The following is a 26,680-nucleotide window of genomic DNA, read 5'->3' on the forward strand; positions in this document are numbered from 1 at the left end:
TGCGACATAATCACTCGGACGGACAGTAAGTAAACCTACCTATGTATGTATTCAAATTTTGTATACATTAATAAGTGAATGACAGCTAGCCTATATGGCCAGCGATCAATGATGCTATTCAACATTGTAAGGCACTGCAACAAAATAAATAAAAATAAATAAAGAACTGTACCGTGAGATACAAAATTACAGAAAAATTTAAGCAAATGAGTCGCAACAGCATGAGTTGCGTTCTGTTCACTTGTCAATAGGGCAATACTGCTCCTCTTCTGAAGAGACTTTTGGACTCTTAATAAACTTCCGGAACGAGTTGGTAAGTTACACACAAAATGCGTGCGCGGCGACTTTAGATTGTGAATTGCAATTATTCCATCTGTGTTAGTATGCAAGTTCGCCTTCTTCATTGCTACAGCTCGACCCTTGCTCCTCTTGGGGACGGGTTTATGTTTGTTGTAAACTCAGTCACAGGAGACGGGGCTGTTCAACCCTTGCTCCAGTCTCCTCCTCTCAGACCATGACGTGGTTTCCCGATACCAGAAACAAAATGGTCAACATTATCCGCAAACCAGCGCCCTCCTTAAACATCTCAAATTTTACACAACTTGACATTGGACTTATTAATATTTTAAGGAAGAACATGCTGCTATGTAAATAAATACTTATAGAAATACGTTATGAGAGGTTTCATGAATTTAAAGACACAGCAATATGGTTTTAAGGAAAGTTTATTGGTACGAAACTGTGCAATCATAAAGGAAATTTCTTGATCAGTAACTGTATGATTTTGAAGAATGTGTGGTCATATTCAACTGAATAATTTTTAAGAAAGTATGTTGATATGGAATTGCACAATTTTGAAGAAAATATACTAGTATACTCAACTTGTAACGGTTTCAGTGTGAGTGTCTTATTTCATTGCAATCTGACAATGTTAGATCGAGAGGTTGGGTTTCCGATGTGATGATCTAATGTTTTTCGATTCTCTGCGTATGCGCGGTACTGGTGATAGTCTCCACCTGTGGTCGACGGTTTGTGGAGACCGGCCTCATTCATTCTCCGATCCCGGGCCTGCATGTAATAACCCCCGTCTCTTTTCAGTAGCATGATAACCATGGGCATTTGTGTAAGGTAACAAGTGTTGTAGATCTATTTGAGAGTTTCTAATTCTGCCCACTATACAATTACAAACTTTAGGTCTATACGCATTTTATAAGGGAACGTATTGATAAACAACTGCAATATTTTAAGAAAATATGTTGAAATAAAAGTATATAATTTTAATTAAAATATATGTACAAGTACATACAATTATACAATTATGTTAATGAGACACTAATAAGAACGTTCACAGAACTGTATAATTATAAAGAAATTTCAATAAGTAACAGCAAAAGTTTACAAAAAACAGTTTCGCGAGCAACTGTATAATTTTAGAATCAATGTTGACAATGTTGCGCGCACTTTAAGGAAAATATTAATAAACTATTGCATAATTTTCAGAAAATATTTTCATACATAACTGTATTCAATTTAAAAATTACGTTATTTAACAAATGCATTATGTGCGATAAAACATATTAATAAGCAATGGAGCCACCAGAGTGGCTCAGTCGGTTAAGGAGCTTGCCTGCCGGTCTGAAGTTGCGCTCAGTCGCGGATACGATCCCCGCTTGGGCTGATTACCTGGTTTGGTTTTTTCCGAGGTTTTCCCCAACCGTAAGGTGAATCCCAGATAATCTATGGCGAATCCTCAGCCTCATCTCGCCAAATACAATCTCGCTATCACCAATCTCATCGACGCTAAATAACCTCACAGTTAATACAGAGTCGTTAAATAACCAACTAAACAATAAGCAACGACTAAACTCTAACAGTGCATGCTGACAACGAATGGACTATTTACAATTAATTATGTTCATTGTCAACTCCATAAATTTAAATATTAGAACTTGCTGATGAACAATTAAACCTGCACAATATATAAAAGGACGACAACAATGTGAACATTTCAATAGTCCCACATTTCAAACATGATGGAGCCTCCCCGCACTTCACCTTTGCTGTGCAAACACATCTGAACAATATCCTAGATCATAGGCCTATATGTAACAGATTGCTCATCCCTATGTTAAAATCGGAAGCACTTTGAAGAGAACAACCGCCAGGGTCGCCACCCGTCCGCCATAAACGAACACGAGATGGCAGTACAATTGCTAATGCAATTCAAATGGGAATTATGACGTGACGTGTAACAACTAGATGGTAGCATAGTAAGCCTGACAAAAGTTGTTACCGTCAAAGCCTGTAAGGCCGAAAAATCTGGGTATATATGATCCAGGACAATATTTAGGAGGAGAGGTGGATAGGGAGAGAGGATAGCGTGGCCAGCGCGATCGCCCAACTTAACGCCTCTTGAGTTTTTTTTTTTTTCTTTAGGGACATGTGAAGAGTGCGATGTAAACCACCCCAGTTGACACCAGTGAGGAACTTAATGTGCACTTACATTCTGTATTTGATCAGTTTCACCAGAGACCGCACATGTTGAATAGAGTTCGACGGTCAATGTTACGAAGGTGTTATGAATGCAATGCGGTTCAGGGTGGATACTTGGAACACCTGCGGTAAACGATAAGTATAATTGTAAAGAGTATATTAACACCCGCTGTAAACTATATGGTATTAAACTGTGTAAAGTGTCGCACTTTAAAGGGAATATATGCCAGGGAAGAAGTGGATTCGTAATCATAAGGACTCAGCATGCTCCGAATGGATAGAAATAATTAAAATGACAGCAAGTGTGTCTGTGCGTCCCCTATCGTCTTTCGGCGTTGTCGCAAAGTGCACGAAACTCTTGCACACGTTTTGGGTGCTTGTCCTTATGGGAGGTACGCGCAATAGTAGGCACCATCACATTCGGGGTACGATAACTCAAGTTCTGAGGGATCACGGCTACACCATCTATGAGAAAGTATCTTCTCTGGCCACAAATGGCAGTACTCGGCGCATAGATAGGCCTATAATTGCGTTTAAATCAAACTCCAAATCCTAAGTAATCCTGAACCCTGCAGTCCAGTATGTGTCTCATAGTGGCCAGCCAGAAGAGGTAAGCATTTTTTTTTTTAGAAAAAGGCTATGTATGACCCCACAATTGGTTATTACAAACTGACATATAATCTAGACAATTTGGCAGTAACGATGGTTGTAGTATGGAGAACCATTCCAAAATTGTTTGATAATTTCTAGACATCAATGGGATTAGAGAAAGTACTCCTTCGAACGACCATTATCGCTATTAAGAGGTCTGTTTCAATTTTGAGAAATCATCTTTAAGGGTTTAACAATTAATATTTTTTATTTTTGACTGAAGATTGTGATATGTATAATTTAAAAATTGTAAACGTCATATTTCAGCTAGTAAACAGAAGTTCTAAATTCACTGAACGTAATTGTTTTATAACATTTAATCCTTTCCATTTTATTTCATTTTATTTTAGTAGGTTATTTTACGACGCTTTATCAACATCTTAGGTTATTTAGCTTCTGCATGAGATGAAGGTGATAACACCGGTGAAACGAGTCCGGAGTCCAGCACCGAAAGTTACCCAGCATTTGCTCATATTGGGTTGAGGGAAAATCTCGGAAAAATCTCAACCACGTAACTTGCCCCGACCGGGAATCGAACCCGGGCTACCTGATTTCGCGGCCAGACGCGCTAACCGTTAATCCACGGGTGTGAACCACTTAATCCTTGTGGCAACCCTTTCATAAGGGTAGTATGTAGCAATCAACTACTTTATATATGCAAATTAAGTAATTCGTTGTGTTGTAACCTAACATCGCATAGTTCTCAAATGACGCGTAGGAGAAAATGAGTTATCTAACAAAAAATAGTCCTCCATGCGTAACCTAACATCCCTTAGAGTTCGGTGCAGAGGTTCTGAATCACCCGGTACATATATACATATACATACATATAATACCTACAAAATACAATACAATAAGCTTACATAGAGTCTACATACCTTACCATACCAATATGTATTTGTTTAACGTAAAACTATTTTGGGAATTTCCTGCAACCTTCCTTTAGCAATGTAATGATTTTGAAGTTAACAACCTACATTTAAGTATAAACGCCATTACATACATTCTCTTTCAAAACTTTCGTATTTCAACCATCACGGCGTAACACGTACGTCTGGTGTGGCGAACCGTATAAAATGTGAAGCTGCTTGTTCAACTTTCGTGTCTTTAGTGCAAATATCCCTGAAGCAGCTTAATTTTAAACACATTCGACCTCAGCTTGTCTCTCTTTTAAGAGGCAAAGTTTATCTGTATAATCAATCTTTTACGTTTATAGTTCCACTTTATGAACTTTCAGCATTGACGTTTGTGAACAGACGGGATGCCAGAAATCACTCTACCGGATTACACCATCAAGTTCTGGATTTGTTTGAGCGTTAGTATTGTACAAAGAAGCATAATTTATTCTGGTAACTTTCTATTCATCCAACTATCCACCTATCCAGTCACAAACTCATACAAAATACATCCAACACTTATTTATTCATGCTTTCATACAGAAGACATGTAATCATCCATCTACACTTAAAACCTGTAAGTACTCATTATGTACCCACCAATCCACCTTCTCACACATCCATTTAATCATTCATAATGTATCTACTCACTTATGTACTAACTCACTAGTTCATCCATCTCTACATCCATACACACATCCATTAAACCAAACCTGTCCAAACGGAGCTCAATGAAGGCGAGCAGTCAGCTAAAGGAGAAGAGTCGAAGAAATAACTCGCGAGCGCAGAATAGGGGTGGTAACGTTGCGGTGGAGAAGGAGTGGGGTGCTCTAGTTAACTGTTCAGAATTCTTCAATATTCTCTTGTCTCTTGAGTTACAATTACCTGTAGTGGATAATGGATGTAGGGAAACGAAAGAAACATGATCACCAAACATGTTGTTTTCATATGTTATGGGAAAGCTGTTATTTTTTTTTTTTGTAGCAGATGGAGAACATTCTCAGCGCCTTATATGTTAGAGAATTATAAAAGGAAGACGAAAACATAATATGATGCACCACTACGACACCATACATAAAGCTATGTATGATTATTTTGTTGGCGAAGATCGCAAGAAAAAAGTTGACGAGTTAAAACTATCTCTATACCCTGAGGTAAGTTATAAAAGTATCGTTACATGTTGAGTGGTTTTAAGCATTTAAAATATATTTTTTAGTTTCATTTATAAAATGCTGCAAAATTAAAAGTACACAATTCATTATACTATATTTAGTAGTTCTGTATTACAATTTTAAAATGTAATACGTATTAGTTTCTGTGAAATATGTTTCTACAGTTCATAAAAATTATTTAAATCAGAAATACAATAGTTAGAAGCAAACATCACTAAACAATGCTAATAATAATAATGAAACTACCCACCACCAGTACAACTAATAATAATAATAATAATAATAATAATAATAATAATAATAATAATAATAATAATGACATAGAATCGCAGTATTGAACGTAAAATACACTGAAAAAATATTTTTCCATCTGAAGTGACAATAAAATTAATGAAGTTTAATTCAACATTGTATCGGTAGAAAACATTATTTCTTTTAATTCTTTCAATATATAGGACTCTGATCAATATACTGTCAAACCTACAAAGAAAATCAATTAATTCTAACTCCATATGAAGAAGCTCTTTCTTCTGTGTATGTGTGTACATTTTCAGTCACCTGTAAACTCTCAACCCTTCTTTTACTTCTTATCCCCTCTCACTTCTTTTTCCGTACGGCGGCCGAGCTTTGTAAGTAATCTCTTCCGCTCGCGAGTCGCGAGTATGCTCAGTGAGTAAAAATCATGTACAACAGTCCTGCATTAAACCATACACAAAGAAAACTTATTCAACCATCAATACATTAATTTACTTATACACCTACCCATAAAATTCATCCACTCATCTATCCAACCATCCATAAATCGACTCATCCATCTATCCATCTAATTCAGGCCTGCAGAACTCGCAAAGTAGGGGAACTATGACGTCAGCCTCACTCCACTTCTATTGGTGATGATCGACTTCCGCCCCGAGAATGAATGTTGATGCAGCCGAGCGTAACTAGAACGCCGTGACCGTACAGGTAGAAAAGGTGGGTGGGGTAAAAGAGAGGAGGAAAACAATCGCTCTCAAGAGCTACAGTTCTGCAGGCCTGATCTAATTCGTAAACTCATCCATCAATTAATCCACTCATCCATATACCCATGAAATCCATTTACTCATCCTTCCAGTCATAAATCCACTTATCCACCAACTCAAGAAATCCATCCACTAATCCATCCATTCATCCAACCATAAGTCACCTCAGCCGTCCATCAATAAATCATCTCATCCATCTACCCATCAAATTCATCTATACATCCATTCATGAATCCACTCAATCATCAATCCATCACATTTATCCATAGTCATAAATCCACTCATTCATCTATCCATGAAATCCATCTACTCAACCATCCAGTCATAAATTCACTTATCAATCTATACATGAAATCCATCTACTCAACTATCCAGTCATAAATCGACTTATCAATCTGTACATGAAATCCATCTACTCATCCATAGTCATAAATCCACTTATCCACCTACCCAAGGAATCCATCCACTCATCCATCCATTCATAATGCACCTCATCCATCTACCCATAAAATCCATCTGCTCATTCATCCATGGATCCACTCATTAATCAACCCATAAAATCCATCCATAGTCATAAATCCACTCATTCATCTACTCATGAAATCCACATACTCATCCATCTAGTCATAAATCCATTTATCCACCTACTCACGAAAGTCATCCACTCATCTATCCATAAATCAACTAATCAATCTACCTATCAAATCAGCTACTCATTCAACCAAGAATCAATTCATTCATCAATCCATCAAATCCATCTATACCAGGGCTGGGCATCGGGAGCGGAACTAGACTCTAAACGGGGACGCTTAATATTCATCCGTCACTGAATCAACGCTCCTTGGTGTTCGGCGGGGAAGAAAGGGGATGAAGAGAAATCATATGGCTCTCCGTGAGAGAGTAGAATCCGCCCTTGCTGCTCAGCCCTGATCTATAAGTCATAAATCCACTCATTCATCAACTCATCCATTCATCCGTAAGTCCTCTCATCCATCTACTCGTTAAATTCATCTACTAATCCATCCATCCATCCATCCATCCTACCATAAATCCACTCATCCATCTATCCATCTAATCAACCTACTCATCCATCTACTCATCAATCCATCCACTCATTCATCCGTCCATATATCTACCTACCCACTCAACTATCCAACAACAACAACAACAACAACAACAACAACAACAACAACAACAACAACAACAACTCGTCTATCGACCTGCTCGTGAACCTACTCACTCGTTCATTCACCATCGAATTCATTAATATACACATATCTTGCACACCCTATACGCCCAACTACTTACCTATCTATCAAGCAACCACTCCTTTCATGCTTTAGAAAGGGAACCCAACATAGCCTGCTCAGAAAAACTTGTTGCAATATGAGTGGATGAGAAGTGCTGATACAGAACAGGTGTCGGGCGTTTGAAGCGTCGCAGTGAGTTACCGTATTAGCTAATAACTTTGTCGAAAACTACACAGATAAATATGCATTATTTCCTCCGAAAAACAGAGCTACCGATATGAATTTTACTGAGCACATATTAACTAACGACTAAAAGCATTTTTATTAGAAATTTAACACACATTGCCACTATCCACATAAAAATCTACATATATTCTTTGGGACAGTTATACTTTTTCTGATCGTATCTACAAACTAAAATATATGGATATTTTACTAAATGACTGCCAAAAGAGAACATGTTAGGGATAATATTATTCTAGTAAAAGACAACTGTACACACGTTTAATTCTTTAAATCATTTTATTTGGTAAATAATTTAGGCATGCATGGTAAGCAACCAAGACGAATTTCTGAAATTTATGACTCTAGTATAAAATTTTAGAAGTCTACTTTTACTAAGCTTAAAAAAAGGACATTTGCTATTTATATCCCTCCCATCTCGTTTTTCACGATTTTCTAATTTTCTTAAAAATAAAGTATATTGTCATGTATTTAACAATTTAATTAAACGAGATAACCACCCATCCATCCACATCTGCACCTGTCTATCTATATATCTCCATCTACCCGTCTATACGTCTCTCAATCCATCCATTCACTATCTACAGTATCTATCCACAGAGGTTTATCTATCCATATAGACTACACACGCACATCAAACCACTTATTCACACCCACGCATATATTTAACCATGATGGTGATCATCATCATCATCATCATCATCATCATCATCATCATAAAAACTAATACCACAATAAAAATTTAATTTCTTGACTAAGTTACCAGAGAGGTGTCAAAATTACCGAAAACACGTCATTATTTTAAACTGAAACTGCTTATGTCCTTCCAATGTGATGTATGAGAAAATTACATGTTGGAAATTTTTTTGTGATCAATATGGACGTAATTTTGAGTAACTGATACAGAATCAGCAAGCGATGCTTATTAGATATAAGAAGAAATTTTATTAATATAACAAGAATAATATAATAGGCCTAATAATAATAAAGTTTTCCGATCATAGTGGTATCTCCGTGTTATACATCGCGAAGTTCGCCTTAAATATATCTAGTACGAAAATCAATAAAAATTAAGGAAACTACAAGATTAGTTAGTAGGCTACTGTCTGGAACCTTTAATTTTATTTACAAAGTGTTATGAATGAATGAAAATCGTACTCGGGGAATTTGTTTCTAAGATCCTCAATTATTCCCTACACTGTATCTTTGTTGCTAAAAATGAGTAAAATAAGAAGACGATAATAGTAGAGGAAGTGTTACACATATGAAAAAAAGATTACAAATATGAAATAGTGTGATATACGACCTGAGGCGTATTGTATTCTAGAGGAAGCCTTCCAAATTACTTCGCACTGATACTCTATTTCGCGAGAATGTTTTAGTTTGCAGTTAGAAGCTGGACTGTTGAAACGTTTATCATTATTGCGTTTTCGAGGAAAGTGAAAATTTTGGCGGTAAGTTCTTTTCTTGAATGTACATTTTTATTCCTCAATTTTAGAAATATTAATGATAAAAAGAAATAAACTACGTTTATAGCAATGCATATTAAACTGATTTCGTTTTTTTAATTATGATATGTTTTGAGCTTATGACTTACAACATCAGTGTGTCACAAATACGAAAAACTAGTATTATTAGTATACCCTATTTTTATGTTTCGTTACTCCTGCTGGCACTTGTAGAAAGAGGGAAAACCTTAGCTTCCAACAAAGTTAGAAAACAGTAGAATGAAAAGGCAATGCAAGATGCCCTAAAAAAGTTCGAGAAAAGACGTGAGATACGATTCATCTCCATCCAGAATAACGGTTACCTTAAAATGAAGATGCTGAATACATGTTCTGTGCTTTTCTTAGTAGAGGCCATATTGAATTTACAATTTTGTTAACCTTGTAACTTGTTAACAGTATTTCACATTTAAATTTTTATTTTTTATTTCTCTATTTTTATGTCGGAAATATGTTCGATTTTGAGGATTTTTTTTTTTCAAACATTTCATAACATCTTACGAACTTCTAAGTTCACAGGGACATTCAGCCATAAACGGGACGATATTTTACGTTCAGTATATTCAAAACATGTAGGTTCCATAAGTAAAAGAACAAAATGGTGTTTCATATTGGAACACATTCCCTAGTAATAATAATAATAATAATAATAATAATAATAATAATAATAATAATAATAATAATAATAATAATAATAGCAGAAGCTAAGACTTCAATGATAGATTAATCTCTTGGCTATTTTAATTGGTTATTTTACGACGCTTTTTCAACTGATATGGATATATAGTGTGAGTGAGATGAAGGTGATAATGACAACGAAATGAGTACAGGGTCCAACGCCGAAAGTTACCCAGAATTTGCTCTTATTGGGTTGAGAGAAAACCCCGGAATAAAGCTCAACCAGGTAACTTGTCCTAACCAGAATTTGAATCCGGGTCCACTCGTTTCACAGCCAGACATGCTAACCGTTATTCCACAGCGGTGGACTGTCTTAGCTATTATACCATGAAAATAAGCACAGATCTATCAAAACTCCCTGACACACAAGTCAATGTTTTAAATTGACTTGCTTACGTCCTTAAAAAAACTCTATGGGAGAAAATTATGTAAATATAGAAATTTGTTTGTAAGAAAGATATATATATATATATATATATATATATATATATATATATATATAATTAGAGTGAATTTGCTTCAAAATCGCCAAATGATATTTACTGAATATAGCATGTTTAATGGTAAAGTAACATCATTATTAACTTCATTATAATAATTACTATTATTATAAACATTTTGAAGTGCAAGACATTGCACCATTTAAAATTGCCTCATGTTGCTCGAAACTATGGTAGAAGAAACTCACTCTCTCTAAATTGGTCTCTGAGGAAAATGGATGTGTTCTGGAGTGGATCTCTAGCACATAACCTACAAATTATACTTAACTATTGTATGAAGAAAGTATGATTGCGATGATAATAATAACAATGTTAGGAAAAAATGCAACTGAGATCTACGTAATTATTTTTATAATTCAAACGAATTTCCTTCATTATTCTATACCTATTCCTTTACTATTAAATTTAGACTCTAAAAACTGTGTGTAGCTCTATAAAATAATTTTAAAAATTATTTATATATATTCTTTATAAATAAAGCTGCAGTTAATTTACTTAAGTTTCAACTTTGGTAATACATTAACTATCTGTTAAAAATTTCTTTAGAAAACTTACCTAAGAATTAAGTAGCTGAAGTTGTCAGCACCTAACAGAAGATAGTTGACAGACAGATCAAAGCTGAATAAAGTCCAGATTCACATGACAACTTACGAATCAACACATCGCGTAAGAGTCCGTGTTGTTTGTTACAGACTGACGAAATGCCGCCACCTGCTGGCCGGGCGTCCAACCCACGACTGACGACGTCACCGTCGCGACGCTCTCAAACACCGAAGCCACGTGGCTGGAAACGTGCGACGACGCATGCGTTAATATGGAGCGGGAGAGGGGATCACATAAGTCACTATTGTTACATTCAGCTACGGTAACACGTCCGTCAACTCCCCACTCACCCCATACCATCACGCTCTACCTGATCGAACTGAAACTGTCCCACACAGCCAGTCGTAACAAACAAAACAATAACTCGTCCTTTTGTTATTGTCTGCGCTAACAGTTTTCTATGCCCGGTATTATCAGAAGCTATTATACGAGTATAATAATAGTAATAATAATAATATCTCTTATTAGGATTTTTCTACAATACAGTAGTTATCCTTCACCCAATGAAATTTTCTTCCTCCGGAAATCTCTATCCTCAGCATCTTCTTCATTAAAGGCCCATTCACAATGAAAATTAAATATAACGTAAACGTTAACTTAAGAATGTAAACATTACGGTAAAATCATATCATTCATGATGGGGACATAAACATAACCGCAAAGGTACTTGGTAACCATGGAAACATAATAATGATACCATTTCCTGATATTCTGTCGTATACTTCAGCACTCCCCGAATGTGTACTGTTTGCAAATCACGTAAGCATAAGCATGAAAGTTTGGTGTTTGCAAACTTTCATGTTAACGTCTAACGGCAATGTTGATGTCAGTGTTTATGTGAATTATTGTGAATGATCCCATTTGATAACCTGGCCGCAAACTTCTGTCTTTATGTTACGGTTATGTTTAATTTTCATTGTGAATGGGCATTAAGATCTCGTCTAGTCGTACTCTTTCTGACGCCATCCATCCATTGTTCTCTTGGTTTTTCTCTTCTTCTCCTTTCCTCCGCAGTCCTCTCCAGCATCATTTTCTGTATTCTTCCTTTTTTCATCCTCTTCATGTGTTCAAGTCATTTTAGTCTTCTTTCTTCAATCACTTCAATAACGTTCTTTTCTACCTCAAGAATTTCTCTGATTATTTGATTTCTATATTTTCTCCTTCTTCACTTTCTTGCTGAACTCCACCAGAAGCCCATTTCAATAGCCAATAATTTGTTTCCATGTGTTCTGTATTGTGTCCAAGATTCCGCTCCGTATAACATAACGCTTTGTACCAATGACTTATAAATTGAGGTTTTTGTTTTATTTAAAATGTTTCTACTTCAGCATGCCAATTATACTTCTTCCTTCACTTATTATTTTTTCAAATTCAGCTACACTCTTCCCACCACCTCCAAAAATTGACCCCAAGTATTTAAATTTATTGACTATTTTAATTTCTTCTCTTTCAATCTCTAGCTTTTCATCTTCCGTCTTCAAGATTAGATATTCAGTTTTCTTGTATATATACAATACAACCCGTTTTATTTATACTCTTCTATTAGTTTCCTCCTCATATACGATGCATCTTCAATGTCTTGAGTAATTATGATTTGGTCATCCGCAAAAAGTAGTTGATGTAAAAAATATTGTTGGTTCATTGAAATTCCCATTGTGTTACACTTCCTGGATCAGTTTCCAAGACATACATCAATACAGTACCGTATATTATTTTAAAAAGTAATGGTGATATATAACATCCTTGTAACAATCCCTATGTTATATTAAATTCTCTTTCTAAACTGTTTCCGATTTTAATTTGGAATTTCTTTCTTCAATATATTGATCTCAGAAGTGCAATTGTATCTTCAGTTATTGATAATAATAATAACAATATAATTATACCGATATCATATCGCTATATTGTTAACCACTTCTCTAACTTAACTTCAGTTTTTGAAATGTTAATTTTCATGTCATTATCTTCAAACCTTTTCGCGATTGCGTCAATTTCGAGTTGACGAAATTGGCAGCCAGCTTTTTTTTTATTGTACGAAATGTGTTTGCGAATAGTAAACAATCTCAACTTATTCTTTTACAAATATCATCCACCTTCTTCTTCTTCTTCTTTCTTTAAAACCTAGGATAATATTATCTTCAACCTACTATGCAACTGTCTTACCATCTTTTCCTTGGACAACCAACACCTCTCTCCTATTGGAGATCTGTCTCTAGCTAGCAAACCATGCGATTAGATTCTATTCTGTTTATATGAGCATTCCATTAATTCTTCCTTGTGAAAACTCATTGTCTTGTTGCTCGAATATTACAGATTTGTCGTATTGTCGTATTGTTTAATTTCTTTTTCGATCCTTTTATTTCTGCTGTTTCTATTATTTGTGTGGTTTTAGTTGGTTGTGTCTGTCCTTGATTCTGAAGCATATGCCAATATAGGACATATAGTCTTATAAATTCTTGATTTTGCTTCAGTTTTTAGGGATTTATTATTCCAGATGTTACTTTCCAATGCCTCTCATATTCGTAAAGCTCTGTTTGCTTGATCAGTTACTTCAGACTCTACAAGAATCAAGGTATTTAGAGCTAACCTGTCAATTCAAGTTTACAATGTCTTGAGAGTTTACAAATTGTAAGGAATTTTCTTTTGTGGGTGAATATTTTCATGTTAAAATGGTTTGCTTTTGTGGAATACTCTCTGCAGGTCATGTTCTTGTTTCTGCAATTATTACAACTTCATCAGCACAACAGACATTCGTTATATTTTTCGTTCCCATCTTACATTCATTTTTACTTCTCATTTCGATGATTACTTCGTCCATGATTAAATTAAATAACACAGAGTTCAAAGAATCACCTTGCCTCAAACCATTTTTAGCTGTTATTGTGCTTATTATGGCTTTGTTAGTCTTCATTTTCATTTAATTGTTACAGTAGATCTATACAATTAAAATTAATTTATAAGAAGTTTTGGGTTTTTCTAAGAATACCTGCCATACCTGACAATCGTATATTATCAAAAGCTTTTGTAAGATCTACAAAACACAAAAAGTTCGCCTATTAAAATCTATAGATTTTTCTGCAAAATTTGTTTCACTATAAAAATTGCATCTGTGCAAGATCTACTCTACCTCGACAAAAGCGTTCTCGCTCATCAGATAATATTATAATATATTCATTTAATTTCTCTGTTATTAATCTAGTTGTAAATTTTAAGCTGGTATTTAATAATTTTCAGGATTTTGTTTGTTGCCCGATTTAAGCACTTATATCAGTATAGGCCTACTCATTCTCCAACTGTTTGGTATTATTGTACTTTAAAAATATCTTCTGCATTATTTTCGTTAATTCTTTTGCGTCTCCATATTTTAAAAGTTCGTTATGAATTCCATCAGAACATGAAAATTTTCTATATTTGAGCACTTTTTGAGGTACCATCTATATAAATGATAAAAAGAAGACTTTTAAAGTTGAGCTACATGGCAGTATACAGCTTAAGTTAAATGAATTGGAACTGCTGCTGCTACTATTTCTACTACTGCTTACTTACAAATGGTTTTTAAGGAGCCCGGAGGATCATTGCCGCCCTCATACAAGCTCGCCATCGGTCCTATCCTGAGCAAGATTAATCCAGTCTCTACCGTCATATCCGACCTTCCTCAAATCCATTTTTATATTATTTTCCATATACGTTTCGGCCTCCCCAAAGGTCTTTTACCCTCCGGCGTTCGACCTAATACTCTATATGCATTTCTGGATTCGCCCATATGTGCTACATATCCTGTCCATCTTAACCGTCTGGATTTAATATTCCTAATTATGTCAGGTGAGGAATACAATGCATGCAGTTCTACGATGTGCAACTTTCTTCATTCTCTTGTAACTTCATCCCTCTTGGCCCCAAATATTTTCCTAAGCACCTTATTCTCGAACATCCTTAACCTCTGTTTCTCTCTCAAATTGAGAGTCCAAGTTTCACAACCACACAACTGCTGCTGCTGCTACTGCTACTACTAATAATATCTATAGATATTATTATTATTATTATTATTATTATTATTATTATTATTATTATTATTATTATTATTATTATAACAAGTGAGATGGATAGGCAAGAGTAATTTAGAATCAACCTCTGTACACACAGTGTGGAATCCAATAAGTCTGACATAGCAATAAGGAACCAAAGTTGAGTGTGCTTAACTACAGATGTTGCAATTTTATTATCCATGAGAAATGTTAAAAGAAGAAATGATGAAAAGACAGTCTTATACAAGGTGAGTAAAAACAGAACACAGCTTATAGATTTACAATTTTTAATTTTATGAAGAAACTCTATACACAGTAGTTCTATGTGGTGAGAAAAGGAATATTCTGAACGTGTTTTCAAATACTATCTTTCTCTTTTATAAGGAATGTGCTAAGAAGCCTGTTTTTTAATGGCACCATATATTTATTTTTCAATTTTCTTATTCTAAAGGTCTCAAAATGTAAATAATCATAGCTTTACTAGATATTTATAAACTACTATTTTCTAAAACCTACCTTAAATTTATGGTTACAGTATAAGTGTAGCCTACATAACAAAGAGAAATGCTTAAAAATATCGTCTTGATTTTATGAAACCTCCTATGTGATAGTACAGAACATATTTTTTTCATGAGGAAGAAAAAAGTAATTAAATATCAATAGGCCAACATAAGAATATTAGATAATTCGGTTGAAAATATTGGTGAATATGATGGACATCACTTAGATTATAGAGAATCAGAGTAGGCCTACTGATATTTAATTAATATTTTCTTCCTCATGAAAAATTATACTCTGTATTGACAGATAGGAGAGTTCATAAAATTAACGACAATAAAAATGTATCACTATGGAGAATAAGAGGGCCACGAATTAAATAATCACAGACGAAAACTAATAAACAATGTTTTTTCTTGTGGAGCTATTTGAAGTGTATGGATTACCAGGACCAACCACGAGACCTGAAAGTGTTAAAACGAAGAATTACTGAGGAGATACAACAGATTAACCGAACAGTATCATTGAAAACATTGAACACTTTCTAACATAGTTTCAAGCATTGATAGGCAAAGAATGGGGGCCATTTTGAATGCCTTTTGTGAATTGATATAAACACGTGACACAATAATTACACATTTTATATTGTTTTAATGATTCTTTGCTATGCATTCTATTGATATTGAAATTGAATTTCAACGGTGAATATTAATTTTCTAACCCATGAATGTGTTTTCATTTCTAATTGATAAATAAACGCCTCTATATTTTGTGCGTTTTGAGACCTGAAGAATGAAAATGGAAAAATGAGTATACTGTGTTATTTAAATAAAACTGACTAGAAGGCACCATCTGTGTAAATGAAAACATGGTTTCTGGAAACATGTTCAAAACATTCCTTTCTTACCGTCTCTAACTTCTGATTACAGAATTTCTTCATGTAATTAAAAATAAGAAAGATACAAGAAGTGTTACGTAGTTTTTACTCACCTTACATAAGGATCTAATGATTGAGCACCAAAATAAACATTATAACACTGATTACTATCTAAAATGAGATATCATAAACATTACAAAATTACATCAAAGATGTTTCCAGGAAACATATAATGATAGAACTGCAAAAAGCAGCACTTCAGAACTGAGAATGTAGGCCTAATACTAAAATATATTTTTTTCTATTTCCGTTTAACCCCCTCTTGTTGTAGGTCTTAACACAACAACGCCTGGGACGATTCTATTAGCACATATACTATACATCACTTCCCGTAGCCTGGGGCTAGCATAGAGTAGGGGTTTTCAGACACACACAGGACAGAGAATTAACGAAGGATATCCATCCATGTCCGAGTCGGGATTCGAAGACACGAATCTTCAGACCGTCCCATTTAAGGGGAGCGTGCCTTAAATAGCGTAGCTACGCGGCCCGGTATATTATGAAGTAAAAATTAAATGTCCATTACATATGTAGAATTTACTATAAATGCAGCCTATTTTTACAAACATAACTTCATTAAAGAACTATATGCTCAGAAATCTAAATCCCACGTTCATGAAAATAATACGCACCTGCATATGCAGATGAAAATGATAATGTTACTATGACTTCATTAAAATCACAAATAATATGAAAATATTTTACCTTGTGGGCGATATATAGCTTTCAGGATCACAAAGCATATGCTGCATGGAAATCAGATTTCATAAAACATGTTTCGGCTTCCAGAACATTAGAGGCGGCATGTATAAAACATGGACTATCACCACATCAAATGTAAAACCGCAAGGGGGTGTGATGGCAGAGACCTGTTGCTGTGCGTGATGCCACGACCGGAGCAGATGAACGCGCTCAATCAATAATAAAGAAGACGCATGTATGCGTAGCTACTCCTTGTGAAGGGCAATCGGCTTCCGTCGTCGCTCCAACCTATCCTCTATAGAATTTGAGAAATATTGCTAGAAATGGCTTTATTTGACATGAAACGTACCCTTAACAGAGTATGTATGACATATTTACATAATATACATACGATATACTATGTATGTATGTATGTATGTATGTATGTATGTATGTATGTATGTATGTATGTATGTATGTATGTATGTATGTATGTATGTATGTACCGTATGTATGTATTTTTTGTATATCAGCATGCTCCATTACATTGGAGTAATACTACATGCTTTACATAAAATATTACAATAATTAGTTACATAATTTATGGCATGAGAACAAGATATTTGCAATTTTGATTGAGCTCTTGAAATTTTTATAGATACAAGTGTTGCCTAATTGTACTTCTTCTATTTTAGGTTACCATCTTTGTTAGTATTATTTCTAATTTCAATTACTGGTACATTTTGCCAAATTCTATGGATTTTATGAATTTTCTGAAGCTTTTGAGATATGTTGTTGTGAACCGATCAAAAGTTGGAGGCCAGGTTTGACCTGTGCGTATTATATTAGCTCGTAGAATTCTTCTTTCTTTTGTCAGTGTGGCACATCTTATTTGTGTATTTGTGTATGTGTGTATGTGTGTATGTGTGTATGTATGTATGTATGTATGTATGTATATATGTATGTACGTACGTATACCTACGTACGAGGGTTGGGGCATAAGTCATGGCAAATACTCGTTTTTCTTTTTTCAAAGTTAATCGATGGTATCACGAGATGTATGTCGTGTCATGTGGCATTCATAGTATGTGGTCGCATCACTAGACGGCAGTGTGACGTATGATTAACGCAGAGAGAGCAATGAGTATTCAGTTGTGAGTCTACCACCGTGCAATGTATCCATAGTACGAGTATGTGGTCGCATCACTACGGGGATGGCAATGTGATATGGTTATTACACAAAGAGCGATGTTATGCGTAGGCCTAATAAGTAATGAAGTTGTGAGTCGATCGCCGTTCTGAGTGAATGTGACCCGAGGGGTTTTTAGGGTGAGTATGTGTGCTGTAATGCTGTTCAAATTACCGTGTAAATACGAGTAACATGATGATGTGACGTTTGTGGATGTTTAATCCCTACCCTATTAGTACACATACCCTGCCCTTTCATTAGCATATTTCAAAATTTCGAACAGCGCCCGCATTCTCTCTCTCTCTCTCTTAAAAAAAAATATATATATACACACACACACACACACACACACTTCACTTACTTACTGGCTTTTAAGGAACCCGGGGGTTCATTGCCGCCCTGACATAAGCCCGCCATTGTTCCCTATCCTGAGCAAGATTGGTCGTGCCAGAGAATCAGTCCCATTCCGAGGCTTATTTTGAGGTTTCGTAACACGTTTTTGTTTACGGTGATGGGTTTTTAGCCCTTCGCCCAACCCCCAAGCTGGCGGACTACCCCTCATCGGCTGTCCCCGACTGTTTATTCAATATATTTACAGCTACCCTCCATATCTGGAGGCAGTCTCCTCGAGCTGCAACCTGAGGACGCGCCATGCCGTGGATATGTATGACTTATGCCGTGGATATATATGACTTATGTCCCAACCCAGTATACTTGTACACATGTACGCATGTAAGTATGCATGCATGCAAGTGTGTATATGTAAAACAATACTATTCCTATAATCCTACCAATCTGTCACTTCAACACAGAACGGGGAGTATAAAATAAACTTATATACAGTAATCTTTAGTGCAAAACTGATGGATGTAATTTACTATGCCTGTTGAATTAGGAAATTCTGTACTGTATCGGCAGAAAGAATATTTCAAATTCGAGAGGTGTAGATTGTGAAAGATGAATAAAAACGGCATGTTCTGTGCTTAGGTATAAGAATAATAGTTCATTTTGAGACGGGTGTCAAAGTTATGAAAATCTGAGAGATTCTGTAACCGACATGACAGGTAAAATAGACAAGAAGTGTGCAAGATTTAGAGCAACAGGAGCGTGTGTAGGTTTCTGCTGTTGTCATGCCGGAGACATGTGGTATAATATGAACATATTTCCCAATTTTGAATAGAAGTGCACATATTATGGATTCGTTGTAGCTTTCTTGCTAATTTTTCAATTACATCAGCTACTAGAACATAACAATAATAAAATACAGGCATTAAAGTTAACAGAGTCTACATAAGGAATTCTTTTCAGGAAAAGGAGAGCAGAAGTTTTATGTGTCAGTCAATATAATTATGATATCAACGACATATTGCTTAAATGCTTGCTTATTATATTTGCCTATTCTTGTTACTTTAGCTTTGTTAAGATTTCATATATCAGAATTCTAACTCACGACTGAAACTACTTCCTTCTTTTGTGTGGAGAATCGAACGTTGAAAACTGCGTTAAAGTACAGCGGGACGACAAGGAACGCGTCCATTAGAGCTCCGCAAAGGGTAGAAAGGGCGAATGGGGGAACTGGTGACTGCTCAAAAGATTTGGAATGCAGGCTCACGCCCGGCATTCAATGGCCACTCCAGAGTGCCGAAACAAATGGCCACTGTAAATTCGGGGGAAAAAGTGGGCGAAATAGAGTAAAAAAAACGTTCCCCTTTAGGAAAAACCACCCTTAACAATGTCAACAAAGAAACAGAATACTCTTTTCCAGCACATTAAAAGAAAATTAAATTACTTTACAGTGTAGCCATGCTCACGTGGCGTGACCTGTCCAGCCACATTGCCCTTCCGATCCGTTTGTGTTTGTCCACCCCATCTTGCACTTCCGTCTCAGTCTGGCCCCATTTCCTTCACCCTGCGTCACCCTCACTCCTGTACTTGTTTACGTATTTATTACACGGATAAGAGCTCCGTTCGTGTCACATTTGTTGCTGTGAGATCATGTAATTGCATTGCTCACTGGACATTTAAGCATGGAAATCAGCGACCCGAAGCACCCGTCTGAATATTGAGTTGTCTTTTGTTTTCATTCCATCAGATTCGATAACAACAAAGAGGATGAGAAGGAATGGACAAAACAATAGAAACTTTCATTCACTAATACAAGCAAAATGGTTTTCACAGTCCGCTGAAGTAGTAACTATAAGAAAACTGAACGAGGGCTGCGAGAAAGAAAAATAATGAGAAATTATAGTAAGCAGGACAATGTGAGAAGAACAAGGCACCAGAAAGGAAGAAATAAGGAAAAGAATGAGAAATTTAGGAAAGAAATGAAGCGAGAAAACGAATTAAATTAGAAAGAAAAAGAAAATCTATTTATTTTAAGAAATGCGGACGCAATGAGTTATAGTAGAGCGTCTCGTTTAGGCACAGTGACAACGTAAACAAAGTGCAAGTAACGTGTGTGTGTGGGGGGGGGGGAGGGGGGAAGAAGAGTCGTTCGATAAACACGAGTGATGCACAAGGTTTTAGTTACAACATTTATGGTGGGGCATTAATTGAAAATATATTTCCCAAAAACACAAAACAAAAGAACACAAATTGCATTACGTTATCATATACACATTTTAACAAACAAGTAATTGTAGCATTGAAATAATTCAACATAACAAATCTAATTTTGATACTTATATGATGTTGCTTTCAAGCAGCATTTTTTTACGGTCATGAATTTCATTTTCTGTATGACTAACATAATATCACCGTCTTCTGTGGCCGAATTAACAACACTACAGTATATTGACCTGAAGTGACAACACTATTTCCTAAACATAATAATTATCCCTTCTAAAAGTTCAATTTATTCAGGTACAGTACAGAAGACTGTGTAAGGGGAGACTCCACTGAAAAACATTAAACATTTTCAAAAACAATTTATTCGCTATTTCAAGTCTTTAGAATTTATATTTTCATACCCCAAATTGATTAAGTTAAATTCTGATAACAAGTATGTTTTAAAATGTTTTTAAATTACGGCTGTCACGGGGGCGTCAAAATTATTTTTTCATCAAAGAATTCTTTATATATATATATATATATAATTAAAAATTTAGTAACTTTTGTTCTAAAGTTGGCTCCCTGAAGTTACTAGATGAATTTAGCGGAGGAGAATTTTAATAGGTACGTGTTACATAAACATTCATTTTACGTTCAAATCCATTTTTCCGTAAGTTTATTTTTCTTGATTGAACACCAAATTCTTTTAAGCCAAATGTTAATTAATCTGGATGAAATTTTTACTGAAAGTATTTATGAGTTATCAGCATGTTTCTATTTATATATTTTGTAAGATATTTTGCTAGTTTATTTTATTAATATTTTCTTCATGAATCACAGAAAAAATAACATATTCAAAATTTAAAAAAAGAATGTTTGAAAGTGAATAAATAAGATATTTCATAAAATGAATGCATAGAAATGTTTCTCTATGTTTTGTGAATGTGACCAAAAAAAAAGGAAGCTTAAAAATTGAGAGCTTCTACTAAAAACTTGGGTTTGAAAATATTTCTAAAAAATAGAAAAAATCAAAAGCTAAAAACATTTTGGAGTTTAAAATTAGGATTTTGTTAGTCCTTTACATAGTAAACATGCTCTCAAAAGTTGACTAAAAATGATTAAGGGAAAAAAAAGTTGACATTTTTAGTGGAGTGTCCCCTTAACAGACGATAATCATACTGATCTTTATATTCGTGGTAATGAAGACAATTACGAAAAGTTTGATGTTAATGGTGGATATATCTAAATTATATTTACAGCTGCTTGTATGTAATTTTTGTCATGATCCTCACTGTAAAGAAATATCCAGCGTGAAAGGAGAAGGGAGGCTCTTGAAGTCATGTATTACATATCGCTGGTGACAGACGTCTGCGGATAATAGCCGTGGCTTTGCGAGGTAGGCACAAGGGAAATAACCAGACACATAGTGATGCTGTCTTCATTACATTGAGAGCCTGCATGACCTCCTTTCACTCCCAGAGGCCTATGCCAGTGCGTAATCACGTTTCAATTTTTGCGTTCCGTAAAACCTATTACAAATCTTACAAATGTTCAAGGACATACCTTGAAATATATCATGTTATAACTAATTGTACCCGATCTAACATGCCGTCTATCGGATCTTAAATTTATTAAGTCAATATCAACGACTTTTACATATTACTTCATAGAGTGTGGAAGCGATATAACCCTGCGCATTGAAAGGAGGGATAGATTACATGAAAATAAACAAAAAATCTATTATACGTTTTGCGATTAAGTGTATGGTTAATTAAATAATTGCATCGAAAGTTTAAACTCGCTGCAACGTCGCAGTGCCAAAGATTCTACACGGAGGCATTGAACTCATCCGACGTGAGATGTAAACAAAGGGCTTCGTATTGAAAAATCAAGCGACTGCTTCGCCCCTGGTTTTCCTCGACCAAATTTAAAATATCCTCCTCCCTGGCAACAATTTCATCAGGTCGTTGTCGACCCCGATTGCGAAATGTTGGAATTACGCTCCTCGTGCCACGGACCAGCTAGCAGACAGCGATGGATATCTCTGCACTAGAGAATGAATGATACAGCAGTAATGTCTCATGTTGAGCAAAGACCTCCTGTGTTGGGGGTAGGACCCCCTTTACAGGGGTGGCTCATGGATACTCGCTTGGTGAGTCAATCCAGGCGAGTTGTAGATACTGTCGTGGCACGATTACTAACTCTGTTAGTTAGTTACTAGTCTCAGCACTTTGTTTATTGGTCCTTTTATGCACTATTCACGTATTACTAACACCAGCACTTTGTCAAACACCGAGATTACTATCTGCAATATTTTAACTAGCAATTTCAGAAACAATGACCTTACTATTTACAATATTTTGACACGTATGTTTGCTATTTCCAACTAACACTTTTAAAGTCACTGACTTCACTATTTACAATATTTAATATCCTACCGGAAACCTCTCTGCATACGCGCGTAGATCGGCAAGCCAGTAATACTGGGACAAGACGACCTTGACTATCGAAAGAAAGTCAAGAACAGCTGATCACTGTTGCCACGTCTTGTTAGTCGGGCAACACATTTGTAATAATTTTTATTTAATTTACATGAAAACCGTCCATTCTATTGAAATACGACAAAGGAAAAAAATATATTCTCTATTACATTCTCTACCGGTATTGACAGAAATCAAGATCCTATGAATAGTAATTATACACAAAGACGACGTTAAAATTTTCGGGAGGGGGGGACATTTTTTATTTCGAAAACTATAAACTTACCACCGATATTGTATTAGATTTTTCTGTTATACTCAATATGACTTAATCGCACTGCAAAGCTTTTCTTCAGTAGCTATTTCGCCCATGTACACTTTACTTTTCATATCACCCCATAAATAAAAATCTACCGAGTTTAAGTCAGGCGATCTAGCAGACCACGGTATCGGCCTAAAACGGCCAATCCAATGGTTTGGAAGTTTCCGGTTTAAATACCTATGCACTGGTGAGCTAATGCACCATCATGAAGAAACCACATAAATATTCTTGTCTCATAAGAGACATCATCCAACAGCTCGGATTAATAATTACACTTCAAAAAACATTTTATCTACTGCCTGTCATTCGAGGTGGAAGGATGATTGGTCCAATAAGAAAATCTCCTATTACGCCAGCCCAGACATTGAGTATCTCTATTGGAAATGTGTTTGCTGTATGGTATGAGGATCCTCAAAAGCATAAGTGTGCGTATTATGAAAGTTCGTAATAACCTGTCGCGTGAAACAGATTTCATCGGTCACAAGGATATTGCTTAGGGAATCTGGGTCCTGCATACACTGATTATGCGGCCACTCACAAAATACCACACCTGTAGGAAAACATTAGATAAATGTATGTATGTATGTATGTATGTATGTATGTATGTATGTATGTATGTATGTATGTATGTATGTATGTATGTATGTATGTATGTATGTATGTATGTATGTATGTATGTATGTATGTATGTATGTATGTATGTATGTATGTATGTATGTATGTATGTAATGTATTTATTCACACTGCAAATGGGTATATACCCGGTGGCAGTGGTAACTAATTACACTCAATATGACAATTAATAATAAACACAACTAATAAAAACAATAATTAATAATACTGTAATAGTAGTAGTAGTAGTAGTAGTAGTAGTAGTAGTAGTAGTAGTAGTAGTAGTAGTAGTAGTAGTAGTAATAATAATAATAATAATAACAATAAAATAAGAATAATAACAAGGAGCATCCTAAATTAAATGAAGCATGGTCACTTAAAATAACATTTAAAGTAAATATAATTTGTATCTTAACCCTAAGTTCGAACTAAGACTCACGAGTGTGACATGTTCATACCTACACAAGTACCTTTCGACACTACACTTATTTCGCTGTCAACTCATTCGTTGCACTGATTCTACCTGATTTCACTAACACTTCTAACCATTTCACTGTTCAAATACTTTGCACAGCCACTTCACTGAAACCAACACACTTCACTTACACAATAGACTTCACTAACACTACACACTTCACTGACACAACACACTTCCTCACTGATAGAACACTTCAAATAACAAGATATCAATTTAAATAGTTACTACCGTCTATTAGTAAAGTCCTTAAACCTATTTTTAAATACATTTTTGGTTATTGGTAAAGCCTTTAGTAAGTCTGCAGGTAAAGCATTCCAGTCCCTGATAGTACGATTGAGAAAATAAAACTTTCCAGTGTCCGTCCTCTGTCTTCTTTCCCTCAATTTATATGACTGGTCGTTCCTTGAAGAGTAATTTGACGGCTGCAACCTATTTTTTATTTCTCTCCAGGCAGGCTCACCTCTTTATGTTTTGAACATTGCGCATAATCGAATTCGCGTTCTCCGGTCAGTGAGTGTGTCCCATTTTAATGGTGAATTATTACGACAACACTTGAGAGCCCGTTTTTTAATCTTTTCCAGTGTCTTTATATGTTCTAATCTGTAAGGATCCCAACATGCAGCACCATATTCCATTACTGGACGAACTAGTGATTTATATGCAATCTCTTTGGATTTATCAGAGCCTTTCCTTAGTACACTCATCACAAAGTGTAACGCCCTCCATGCATTTCCCATGACACTGAATGTGTTGTATGTGATATGGTTGCAGTAATTGTTCTTTTAAAAGTTGGTAAAACAGTCCAATGTGATACACCAACTTCATGGCCGATGTCACGGCTGCTACGTCCTGGATTTTGCTCCACCAAATTCAACATCTCGTCTTCCTTATTTACAATTTCATCAGGTCTAATACCACACTCTGGTATTATACTTCCTGTGTCACGAATACGCTGATACACTGCAATAAACGTCCGTGCATTGGGAACAGCCCTAACTGGAAATAGTACTTCATAAGTCGCCGAGCTTCACGACTAATACAACGTGATTCCCCGTAAATGAGAATCGTCTCAAGATATTTCTGATTTGTAAATGTTGGCATTGTTAAAATAAATGCTTTAAATTACAAATACAAACAAAACTGCACTTACGAGAACGTGAGACAAATTCCTTCTCCGGAACGTCAACCATTACTTCTGACTATGGAGTAATGAACGGAGGGCTGCTGTCTTAACTTGTAGTCGGCTAGAGGTAGCTGTTGCGAACTTCCGCTATCGATATTACAAAACGTATCTAATTTTGTGTTCAATTTGCATGAAAACTATTACTGTAATTGCAAACTGTAAAAGAACTAAACATTCCCGTTTTTCATCTAATTATCTATAGCAGGCATGTCAATTGATGCCCACAGGAGCTAGCGCGCGCTTTAGAGCCCAGAAGAGCCTGAGCGCTTTACAGCGGAAAGGAAAGAGATAGAAGAAAGAGGTGGTATATGCAGCTAGGCCGAGCTATATTCAGGGATCGCCAGCACTGATTCAATAGATAAAGGGAAAAGAACTTATTAAAACTGTATCCATGTTAATTTTTAGATTTGCCTGAGAAGTATAAGTGCATTATTAGAGTGTAAGTTTTAATTTTAATGCTAATTTTTCACAAGTTTGATTTTTTTATTCAAAAGAAATATTTTCTCAACTTTTCGTATAGAAAAGTGAAATTTTCAGGTATAGGCCTATTTATTTAGTAGCCTTACAGCATGTTTTCGTAAATCTAATATACCCTACATACGTATTACTGAAGATAGTGTATTGAAAATTTTGAAAATATTCGCATGGAAATTGTTCGTAAGGAAATGAATTAACAAAGCAACTACTGTTACATCATAAGCAAAAGATACGTGCC

At 35.4% G+C, this 26,680-nt stretch overlaps 1 protein-coding gene across 1 annotated transcript in view; it reads right to left on the reverse strand.

Moving 5' to 3' along the window:
* Positions 1–11,148, reverse strand: part of LOC138712041 (EGFR adapter protein-like) — a 1,474,549-nt gene extending 1,463,401 nt beyond the window's left edge. The window contains exon 1 of the mRNA XM_069843434.1: positions 10,963–11,148. The gene's annotated coding sequence lies outside the window, so the exon portion shown is untranslated. The remainder of the gene's footprint in view (positions 1–10,962) is intronic.
* Positions 11,149–26,680: the final 15,532 nt, after the last annotated feature.

This window comes from Periplaneta americana, chromosome 13, assembly GCF_040183065.1.
Source record: "Periplaneta americana isolate PAMFEO1 chromosome 13, P.americana_PAMFEO1_priV1, whole genome shotgun sequence".
NCBI lineage: Eukaryota > Metazoa > Arthropoda > Insecta > Blattodea > Blattidae > Periplaneta > Periplaneta americana.